This window comes from Pteropus vampyrus, unplaced genomic scaffold (genome assembly GCF_000151845.1).
Source record: "Pteropus vampyrus isolate Shadow unplaced genomic scaffold, Pvam_2.0 Scaffold290, whole genome shotgun sequence".
Classification (NCBI taxonomy): Eukaryota; Metazoa; Chordata; class Mammalia; order Chiroptera; family Pteropodidae; genus Pteropus; species Pteropus vampyrus.
This window is the reverse complement of record NW_011889071.1, coordinates 79,270-91,178: the sequence shown is the minus strand read 5'-3', so window position 1 is coordinate 91,178 and position 11,909 is coordinate 79,270.

Genomic DNA, 11,909 nt, shown 5'->3' with positions numbered 1-11,909 from the left:
GCTGAACCAGTCCCACAGAGAGAGGCCCCTTGACACCAGGGGCTCTGAGTGAGTGCAGTTCCCTCATTCAACTTGCGTCGCTTTGGGATTGCCCGTCACCAGGTCCCCGCCAGCTTCACAGTGTGGATTTTTGTCCAGCGACCTGAACATCGCTGCACAAGCCGGCTGGGGAGCACCTTTGCTCAATGAGCTTCCCATCCCTTTGCTTACCCCCAAATTGGGGTGGGGGGAGCAGTGAAACAGAGTCACAAAACTCAGCACGAATCCTTGGCCCTAAAATGTATGCTTTTAAAATATTATCTTTTATTTTTTAAATGTATGCTTTTTGAAAGCTAGAACAAGCTAATTCATCTCTCTGAGCCTCACTTTCGTAACTAGGTCATTGATGTCACCATAGCTCAGCGGGGTCTTAATTTGTATCTAAGGGGTGTGTGGGATCTGGGTGGAAATATTTCGTCTTTAGCCTCACTAACCTCTCACTGAAATGTAGCCTTTAGCATTTCCTTTAAGTATACATGCAGACAACAAACAGCAATAGTCGAAGTCTTGTGACTTTGCCACCAATAGAAGTCACAGACAATTTTCTACTGCGGTTTTTTATAGGTATTTCAAAATATTACTCCGATGAAATCACCACTATCTTTTTTGTTTTATTTAATAAACTATATTTTTGGAATGGTTTTAGAATTTATACAGAAGCATTAAGGCGGTATACGAGCCCCCGTGTACCCCATTCCTACTTTTCTCTGTTACTAACGTCTTACGTTAGTGTGGTGACTTTGTTACAATTAATGAACCAGTTTTGATTTATTAATGTTAACCAAAGTCTGTGCTTTTGTGGATTTTCTTGGGTTTTACCAAGTGTCCTTAATTCTATTCCAGGCTCCCATTTAGGACACCGCGTCACATTATGCTTGTCATCTCCCCTTAGGCTCCTCTGGGCTGCGATCGTTCCTCAGGCTTGTCTTGCTTTTGATGAGCTTCTCAGTTTTGAGGGGTACTAGTCAGGTCTCTCGTCCTCATCGTTATAATCTGTCTGATGCTTTTCTCATGGTGAGACTGGGGTTGTGGTTTATTGGGAGAATGACCACGTTGATAAAGTGCCATTTTCATTTTTATAACGTATCAAAGGTACATACTATCAGTGGGACTCATGGCTGTTAATGTTGATCTTGACCACCTGGTTGAAGGAGCGTCTCAGACTTGTCCACTGGAAAGCTACCCCTCCACCCTTGGCTATGTGCTCTTTGGACGGAAGTCACTATGCGAAGCCCTCGCCCAGGGGTGGGGTTACCTGCCTCCTTGAGGGCAGAGTACAGAGGTGAAGGACTTGGAATTCTGCACAGATGTGTTTATTCTCACTAAATATTAATCTATTCAGTTATTTATTTATATCTGCATAGACTTGTGCACATTTATTTTATATTTTGGGTTTTAATCCAATACTATTTTGTTTTGTTTTTCTAATTGTTCCAGCTTTGGCCATTGGGAGCGCTTCCTGTGGGCTCCTGTGTTCCATTGACATGCTCCCTTTTGTGTGTGTGCGCGTGTGTGTATATGTGTGTGTATGTATGTATGTATGTTAGCATTTCCTTACTTTCTGGCACTACAAAATGCTCCAGGCCTACATTATATATTCCTTGCCACAGTCCTAGAATCAGCCATTTCTCCAAGGAGCCCTGTTCCCTTTTATTGGAAAATGTTAATAGAAGCTAGACCTGAGCTCTAGATGGGCTGATTCTGATGGGGCCTCATCCGCATAGGCTCTCTTAACTGAGAGAGCAAAGAAATACATATGTATACTGGCCCACGTACAGACACGTGTCTGTAAATATCTCTGTATGAACCACCTGTATCTGTATTGAGATAAACGAGTGCAAACTGATGTCTCCAACTCTGATCCATTAATACTTGGGCCTTTGGCTTCCTCCCCTTGCTTGTCTGTAAATTCCTACTCCAGCAGTGTGAAATGCGCCTCCTAACGCCCACTGACCGTCTGCTTAGTCATTCAGTTCCAGTACTCATGGATAGCAGTATCAGAATCCTTAACCCGTTGTGCCAGCATCACTATTTTAATGATAGTAGTTAATAGAAACACTTACGGCTTGTTATTTAGTGAGTTTAAACATTTCATTTCAATCGTTCATTTCATTCCGTATGTTTCTATATCACAAATTTGGTTTTAGAAATATTTAAAAAAACTAAAACTGCATTTTTTAAGTTGGTAGTTTCCTTTGAAATTCTATATATTATAGTTTATGAATTTAAAAGTGTTATTTTAAGAAGAGTTACATAGGCTGCTCCAGATTATGGAAGAGATCCTCGGTTAAGAGGCGAGGTCCCCAACCGTTTGGAGGTTATAATGACATGATGGGAAATTGCCTGGCACAGGCGTGAGGGGACGCTGATGCTTGATAAGGATCCCCTTGTCCACTTGTGCAGACTGCCATCTCCTTTTAAAGTTCTAAATGCCTTGGAAGGGAGAACACATAAACCTTTTGGTCAATAATTCATCGTTTATAACTTAGTTGAAGGATTGGCTAGGTGTCAGGTATCAGAGGTCACGGTTCGCAGAAGGCTAAGGGGAGGGAGGAGGAAGGTGAGAGCATCGGAGGACCGAGATGGCTCCGAAGGTCAGGGCTTTGGCTGTTGAGCAGACCTGGGCTTGGACCCTTCCGTTCCCAGCCCTGACTTTGTCTCACTTTTGAGATGAGAACAGTGGCTGTCACGTAGGCTTGTCCTTAAGAGTGAAGGTGGCTTTCCTTCAATTTGTCCCAGGCAGTGGGGGTTGAGCGTGGTGACTTGGGACAGTCCCAGGGCACGTCTTCGTGTCCTTCCTGGTGTAGTCTCCATGCCGTGAAGCCACACTCACTGGAGGTACAGACAGTTTCGCGGAATAATTTAGGCTCCTTCATCCATCAGACCGCACTCGCCGGTTGCTTTTTATTCATGGGAGAGAAGGCGTGTTGATGGCGCCAGGGAAACGACAAAAAGTAAAGCTGTTAAATGACGGGAATTGCCATCTCGGTGTCTCTAGCAGACGTGGTATCTGCTGCTATATCGTGACAGGAGGCAAACGGGAAACAAAAAGAGAAGGATAAAAAGCGAGAGATGTGCTATGTCAACACACAGGGTCGGAATCTAACTTCTTGTGACTTGTCATCCACCAATACGTCAGACGATTTAATTTAATGATTGGAAGCTGAAGTGAGGTGAAGGTGATTGATTGATATTTTTACTTTATAACTTTTCATTACGCAATCCTTTTTTTTTTTTTTTTTTAACTAATCTTTGGACTGTGACTTTGAGGTCTGCAAGCTTCCTCTCTGATATTCTGGAATTAGAGATCAAGTGGCTGAATGATGTCATGAGTCTCAGCAAGGGACAACTGGAAACCAGAGCCAGAGGCTCTGCTTGCCCCACGCTGTCTGCCTTAGAAGCTCTCCTTGGGCCAGGGAGGCCTTCCAGAAGGGCCCATTTAAATGCAAATACCGGCCTCAGGAGGGGTGACCAAGTATCGGGTATCTCATTAGCAGCCATTAACAATTTAGCAGAGATTAGCTTCTCGGATTTATTCTGGAGAGGAGTTGTCAGGGTGATTTGGCCCCAGCATCTGTCACCCACTGACTGCCAGGTCTCCTGCTCTCAGCCCTCCACCTCGGCTGCCTGAAGCTGGGAACTTATTTTACCAGGAAGGGCTCGAGCACGTAGTGCACAACGATCAATGATCAATATTGTTTTATATAATTTGACTTATGTGGAAGGATGGGAGGAGAATTTCTGTAATCAGTACACGTGGGGTGTGTGTGTGTGCGTGTGCGTGTGCGTGTGTGTGTAGTAGGTGCTGGGCTTGGGTTGATGAATTATGTTCTCTGGAGATCTTACGGTTTTATGACAAACATCTACTCTCTTCGGCGAGGTCAGAAAGCATATCATGTAGAACATGTACAGATGTAATTCAGGGAGAGCAAAGCTCTAGAATAGTAATAGAAATAGAGTTGCATTCGAGTAATTAGAGATCGACTACGGATTTTCTGCATTAATATGAGATTACTGATGCAATAGTACAAGAAACACTCATTCATATGAAGACTGGTATGAGACAGTGAATAGTATCAGCAGATATAACAGAAACAGGAGAACAAAAGAGGAGGAAGTGATTACGCAGAATAGAAACTTTCTGTCGGCATCGCTCAGAGCTCACCTTGCTTTTCCTGGAAGGAGCTGACGTATAGAACCGGGTCTATGTAACACAGGTGCTAGTCTGTAATTGGAACGCCATACTGACTCGTGAAATGTATATTTGCTTCAGTGAAATGCTTAGTAAATGGCATGTGATACATTTAATAGTACGGTATAAGTAATTCTCAGGCCAACCCTTTTTAAATAAGCATCGTCATGAAGTCATAAAGTAAAACGATCCGCTTAGGCAATGCTCTTTATCCTCTTAACCTCAAGTCTTTTAAAGAATCTGACGATACCAATAAATCCTTTCTGTGGAAAAGTCCACTTGGGCGAAAACTTCCGTTGTCATGGATAGATTATCGCATAGTATTTATAAAGAATTATGTCTTTATAATTCTTCATTTTTTAATTAAAAAGGAATATTCAGTTCTTCAAATCGAATTTAGGCTAATAAAAAAAGACATTAAAATTTGATTAAAAAGTAGGTTTCAATGATCTGTGCTTGGTTGATATTCAGTCAGTAGATGTGTGTGGACTGACCGTTCTAGGCACTGGAGATACAGAGCGAACAAATAAATCTCTTCTTCCTGGCTCTTGTTTCACGGAAGGAGATGACACAAATTCAGCACGCAGTTGGAGGAGAGGGCCTTGAAGGCGCCGTGTAAGCATGCACGGCAGGGCAGTCACATGGGGTGGCTGAGGGGCGTCTGAGTAGAAATGTGGAAGACACGTGGGAGCGAGCCATGTGCCTACGTCGAGAAGGAGCTCTGGCATATTTGGGTAGCTGGGCTTCTACTTGATGTGTTCCAGGGGGCTTCGTTTGTAGTGAAATGATCAAAGGCAGAAATTCTCAGAAGGTGAGATTGGAAAGGTAGGTGAGTGAAAAATCATTTAGGGCCTTTCAGGCAGTGGGCAAGAGAGAGCTTCAGGTGATTAAGAGTTGGTTTTAGGATCCCATTTGTGGTGCTTTTCAGTCTTGGTGGAGATGTGAAGTAGACAACTAGATACACAAAATTCGGGAGAGAGAGGCGTCATGGCGGCAGAAGACAATTTATGGGTCATCATGGTATTTATGGTCTTTAGATGAGATGAAGTCACGTTGGAAGTAAGCGTAGGCGGAGAGCAGATGACGCTGGAGGGGTGAGCTGTGGGACACGCCACTATCTAGAGGATCCGAACATGCAAAGAAGTGAGTGGGGAGGTAAGAAGCCTCGTCCTAGAAGCCACGCGGAAAACAGTTAAAAAGAAAAGGGAGTGATTATGAGCCCCACGCTACTATCAACTGAGTAGGATGAGAACCGATAATTTAGCGTAGGGTTTGGCAACACAGAGATAACTAATACGTTTGAGAAGGATGTTGTCTGCGTAGCGGAGAGGACGAAAGTAGGTACGTGGGAGAAAAAGAGTGAGAACATTACGTAGAGCTCTGTTCTGAGTAGTTTTGGTCAAATAAAGAGGGTCAGACCAATGGGACGGTCATTGGAATGGGATATGGGAACGAAGAAAGGATTTTCTGTCCTTTCCGATGGGAGTCGTGACATCTCTGTATGCCGATGGGACTGTGTAGTAGAGGACAAATGACTGGAGATGCGGGGAGAGGGGAGAGGTGGTGCGGTTGGCCGGGGAGGGGTTTGGCCTTAGATCAGAGGACACGAGATTCTTCCACCGGAGGAGGAAGGCAGAGCTCGTGGTTTCAGACGACCCGCCTAGGTGGGCAGACTTGGGTTTTGGAGCCTGTGCAGATTCTCTTTTGATCCCACCTGGCTTCTCAGTGAACTAAGAAGCAGCTGAGAATTCAGAGAGAGGAAGAGGAGCTGGAGATGTGAAGGTGAAGTCATGACATTGTTGGCTGGAATGAAGGGAAAGAGAATTGAATTCAAATGAGACCTCTGAGCAAGGTTTTCGCCAGCCGTGCTTAGCGGCTCAGCACCACCGCCCAGCTGGCCCACGGCTCTTTTTCACTAGGGTCGGCACTTGGCACGGCCAGTATGACTGGGAGTGGGGACTTCCCCGAGTCCACCCTGGGTTTGGACAGTGGGTTGGATCCCAAGAGCTGGAAATCCCGACTCATCACCATATGTTGGGAGCGAACCCCACTAGAACCCTCGGAGGACACCCTGTTACACGGGACTTCTCCATGGTGCTGTCAGTTGAACTTCCGTCTGCAATTTCATGGCCCTTGAGTCAGCGACATCGTCTGAGCTGAGGTAGGCATTATTTGAGAGTCTTTCAGAAGTGTATTTTACAGAACTACTTTTTAAGTTTGTTAGACTAATAGTAACAGAGCTTGCAGTATGATTTCAAGTCCTCTGCTGATCTCTAAAGAGACATTTGTCTGACTGTGACACCTGTCTCCATCTTTCAGAGGTACTTCCTCAGCATTGAAAATAAGAATAAAAAGCAAAAATTAAAAAAAAAAAATCTCATCTGCAGTACTCTTTTCTATCTACTATGGGCCAAATCTCGCTATCGACTGCATTGCCATTTTTAACCTCCAGTGTAACTGATTACTGCTCATTTCCCCCTCATTGTGCGTACGAAGCATGGTTGCCCCCTCGTGGATAATTTTGGAACTGTCACCATGAATTTTTTCTTATTTTCAGTAGGAAAAAAAGACTGAAAGTAGAGGCATTGGCATTGTGGTCAACGGGAATTCTTTTCAGAGAAATGTTGAGACTGACCAGAGGTTGAAATCGTTAGATGTTGAACTGTTTTCTATTAGTTTCAAAACTTGGGGTTACGGTAAGAACCACACTTTAAACCTGGAAGAGGATGATGGTCAAAGAAGCTAACAATGTGACGTTCTTTTTAAATATGAGAAGACAGAATTATGAAAGAAAGCTAGTCTCAGTTTTATTTTAGTATCGAAACCCTGAATACTTATGAGTTAGCCAAGAAGAAAGAGATGGCTCTTCTTAAATTAGTTTAAGATTATATAAATATATAAAAAAGGAAAGCCTGTCATTGGTTAATCTTTACTTGCTATGTATGGAGTTATACAAGTTACGAGACAGTCTGTGCTTAAGACTGCGTACACATCAGTGAGGCTGACCTTTCTTTAAGCGTTTTCTGTAACGTTCTAGAAAATACAGCTTCGGCGTGCTTAACTAAGCGTTTATGACTTGGCTTCTAGAAAGCAGGGTATCTTATAACAGTCATTCCCTCTTTTATTCACGACTTCATTCATCGAACAACCCCGCAACGGCGACTACAGAGCACTTACTATGTGCTCGGCACTGTTTTAGGCTGTGGGAATAAGACACAGTTTCTTTCCTCAAAATGGTTGCTATCTGATGTAGAGACAAAAATTGCAATGAAGCGCTATAAATTTCACTGCAGAAATTTGTCCACGATACAAATGCAAGCTATATAGTTGAAGATCGTTCTAAAGGAGTAGTTCAGAAAAGCTTCGTAGAAGACAAGACCCGAGTCGTCTTGGGCGTCTCAACAGACAGGAAGTGGGCGCTGGGGGCGAGAAGGCAAAGGCAGCCGGCCTTAGAGAGCAAACATGCACAGACAAGACCTTGTGGCCTATTCGCCTGTTCTTGCAGGTCTAATAGGGGTACCATCTGGCAAGTTCATTATCATCGTCATCATTATCATGTTAACAATGAATGAATGAATACTTACTGCCAGGCAGTAAAATAAGCTCTTTGTGTGTAATACCTAAACGCTTTCTACCATATGCCATGTGAGTTCAGTATTGTAATTATTCTGATATTACATGTACAAACATGAAGCCTCAGAGAGATTAAGTGATGTGCTAAAATCTAGGTGCACACACTCTCAACTCCATGCTCTGAACCTCTACACTTTTACTGGCTGAGATGATTTGCCCACACTAAGTGTTCAAATATTGGTATAATATTTTCATAAAACGTAGAGTGAAGTAGTCTACTTTTATATTTATGATGCAGTTTGGTGAATGCAGTTAAGTATCCATGATGGATAATAAAAGTGAAGAGGTACTCAGAGAATAGAGAATAAAAATGTGTATTACGTATGTCTATTGGGAACAAAGAATCCTTTCAAATGTCTGGCTTCTTAGTCCATAGCGGGATGACACGTTCATTTATCATTGTTAGGCAGCGTCAATGGACCATCCCCTGTGCCATGTAATAAGGCAATATTACAGATGAACAGAAAGAAAATCCACTTTGCCTGCATATTATAGAGAAGCACACGCTGCGATCCCTCTTTCAGAATGAAATAGTTGGGGATTTTTCATTTTACTTATCAAATGGTGTACGTGAGTTATATTAGTCTGGTGAAGAATTATGGGTTGATTGGAAATTTTATGTTTAAATTTTTTACGGATAACAGTAAACGACTCCTTTCAGGTTTAATATACCACATACGACAAATGAGTTGTTACGTTGAAGAAAACGATCAGTGTGGTAAAGTGTCTGAAATCTAAGATGTAAATAAAGGAAAAATAAGTAACCGAAGGAACTGGAAATAGATGAGACGAGACAGGACACGACTAGGCAGGAGCGAGGTGGCGGCTCGATTAAAATGCTGCGAATTTTAAATATACTCAGCTTCCTTCACAGCAAAAGGAAAGTGACAGTTAATTGTAATGGAGACCGTTGGCCTCCTCTGTATTTACTTCTTACTATATAGACACCGACCTTGCCTCTCTCATACGTCATATTTTTATATTCACAAATACAAATGCATTCAGACACACGCGCGCGCGCACGCGCATGCACACACACACACACACACACACACACACACACACACACACACACGTGGTTGGTATTGTTAGATTAGACTTTGTTTTCCCTCCTATCCTAGCATAGGAAAATTAGGAAACAAAGCCCCGTCCCCACCCAAAAAGGAATTAGGCTTTAAAAGTAAATTTGACTAGTATCCTTTCCTTCCAGAACATTCTTCTTAAGTCGTATTACTATCAGTGGCAGTACAGATCAGGTTTTTTTCCTTGGACTTGAAGCCATGATGAAGAAGTCTCACTAAAACTGGAATCTGGGCTTCTCGAGTCAAATTCTGCCTCTGATCTTTTGCAGTGTGCCTGATGCAAGAAATCAGAATCAGAGATCTGGGTTGAGTTCGAATCTATTTCTTACAAGTTTTGTACCTTAGGCAAGTCATTCATCTCTCTAGGCCTCAGTGGCTTTATTTATAAAGGGTGTTAAAAGTATTGATATTCAGAGTTAATGGAAAAAAAAATGCACGTAAGTACTTCATTGGGCACTTATGAAAGGGACAAGTTAGCATTAATTTGTATTATAATACATCGTCTCTGTGAATAGGCACATTTCCTTAATTTTCACATTCTAAAGTGTAAAAGTACACTTTAACTTAAAGATGAGTTTTAAGATTAATTGTTTAATATTAATAAGGCAATTTAAAATACGTCTGAATATTTTTAATTTTGATTGCCTAACAAAAATATATACCTTCTACTCACTACCATGAATATTAACCTTTTAGGAAAGATGTCAGATGAGTCACCAAAACATTTTTGTTTATTGCCTTTCACCGAACCCTAAATCTTAAGAAGGCATTTTGATGTAGAAAGGGATCAAAATTGCATACTATTTAGAAACTGACAGCCACGGCTGTTCCTTTTTATCATCAAAGAATAACTGTTCGTATTTACTTCATAATGTACAATTTTTGAATGGTCTCGAATGAGGCAGTTTATCCTTTGGGCTGCAAAAGGGTTAAGAAGACTCAGCGCTGATGGACAAAGAATAGGGGACGCCGGATCCTTGATCTTTCAAAAGAGGGGAAGGCGCCGGAGCTTCCCATAGAGAAGCCGAGACACACCTCTTTCTGAGGTTTGAAAGAAGAGATGCCCTACATCGAAATATCTAGAGTATGTCTTCCATTTAGAACCTAGCTAACGATCTAGCAGGGAGAGTGAGATAGCCTGTGAAGAAGCCCGTTTTGTGGTGGTAAATGAAGCTAATTATAATGACACTCACGTATCTGACGACTTTAAGAATTCCGCTTGGGAAATCTGGTCTGTCCTTTATAAAAAAAAGATAGTAGAGAATCCAAGTGAGTTATTTCCATGGAGTCGGGCAGCTCTACTAACTGCCTAAGTCATGCTCGTTTAAAAGTCCTGATCAAAATCTGCTGTAATTTTTTATAATACATGGAATTATATAACTGTCATGCAAAGTGATATATGTATATAGTGTCAATAAGAAATCCTATGTACAGTTCTTTGATTAGGTCACCTGTAGTAACATATTTCCTCTGCTTTGCCAAATACTGAGTGATGATAGCTATTTTTAATTGAAGTGAAAAAATTGATTGTGAATATCACAATACTGTTGAGATACTTCGAGAAATATTAGATTTGGGGCTATGATTCCTCATTGACTTTCTTCATAAAGTCGTTAACATTGCTTATTACTAAAACTCCTGTTTTCTAAGTATCGACTGGGGTCCTGTGACATTTAACTAGATTATAGCAATAATTTTATAATTCTAAGAATTAGAAATCGATGCTCTTTCCCATTATTGGCAAATGTTTATTAAAAAAAAATCCTAGAAACAATGATTTTATTTTAAACATGTGGAACTTTTGAAATTCTATTTTGCGTAAATGTCGTTAGGTTTGAGGACCCACCTATTTTTCACTAATCTCGTTAGTTCTGCTGGTTCCATATCATCCCCGTTATGCTAAAAAGCATGGACTCTCTTTTCTATTTTTAAGGAGCGTAGAAAGTTTCCATGAGATGGATTGACATTCTCTGAAAAACAGGGAGCCTAGGGACCTACTTTTATGAGAAGCATGTCCCATCGCTGTCACTCCTGGTCACCTCGTCATAAAACCCAATGGTCAGTTCTCAGAACGCATTTTCCACCTGGTTAGGAGCATCTGACACGGTCAATCTCTCCCTCCTCGAATCACTTACTAACTGTGGCTTCCATGTCAGCACCCTTGTCTAGATTTTCTCCAAACTGCCAATCACTGTGCTAGACACCCCACTTCTTTAGACACAGGCCTCTTCTCTTCACCCAGAGGCCCCATGCGTCTCCCAGGCATGGTGGGGTAAAAACGGTGTCTGCTACAGCTACAACAGCAGAACCACGGTACTAGTCTCGAGATGTCTACATCTAAACGCTTGTTAGAGATTAAAGAAAAAAAAAAAAAGGTCTATCTTTAGAGACAATATTATTTTGGGTCTGTGACATGCGGCCTAACTTACCAACAGGGCTTAAGCCCTTCCCGTCATGCCCCGCGTGTCAGCTTCCCAGCTGGGGCTGCTAAGAGGGTCCTGGGGGAAGAGACATTTTTTTTTTTCTTCCTGTGAACATCGACATATCTGGATTGATGCCTGGAACTGCCATTGTCACCTCGCTCCAGCTAAGGGCGAAGTCACCATTGGAGTCGGCTATATCGGAGTCCAGTGGGGAAACTGGAAGCAGCTCCAGGTGCTCACACAGAGGAGGATTTGATGCGGGAGGTCAATGACAAAGTCACCGGAAGGGCTGGCATAGCAGAGAAGGATGGAGCAGGGCTGCGAGAGTCAGGGGAGGATCAGAATGCTGCTCCCACCCGGCCGAAGCCCTTGACCCTGCCCTTGGCAGCCCAGGCGGTGCTGGTGCCACAGCGACAACCCAGGAGCCTGAACGACCGGGCGCGGGGCTGAAATCGCAGCCATCCAGTACAAACCGACTTTATATCGACCGGTGTCTTTTTGGTTCTGTTCCCCAGAGAACCCCGACTAACACAGATTTTG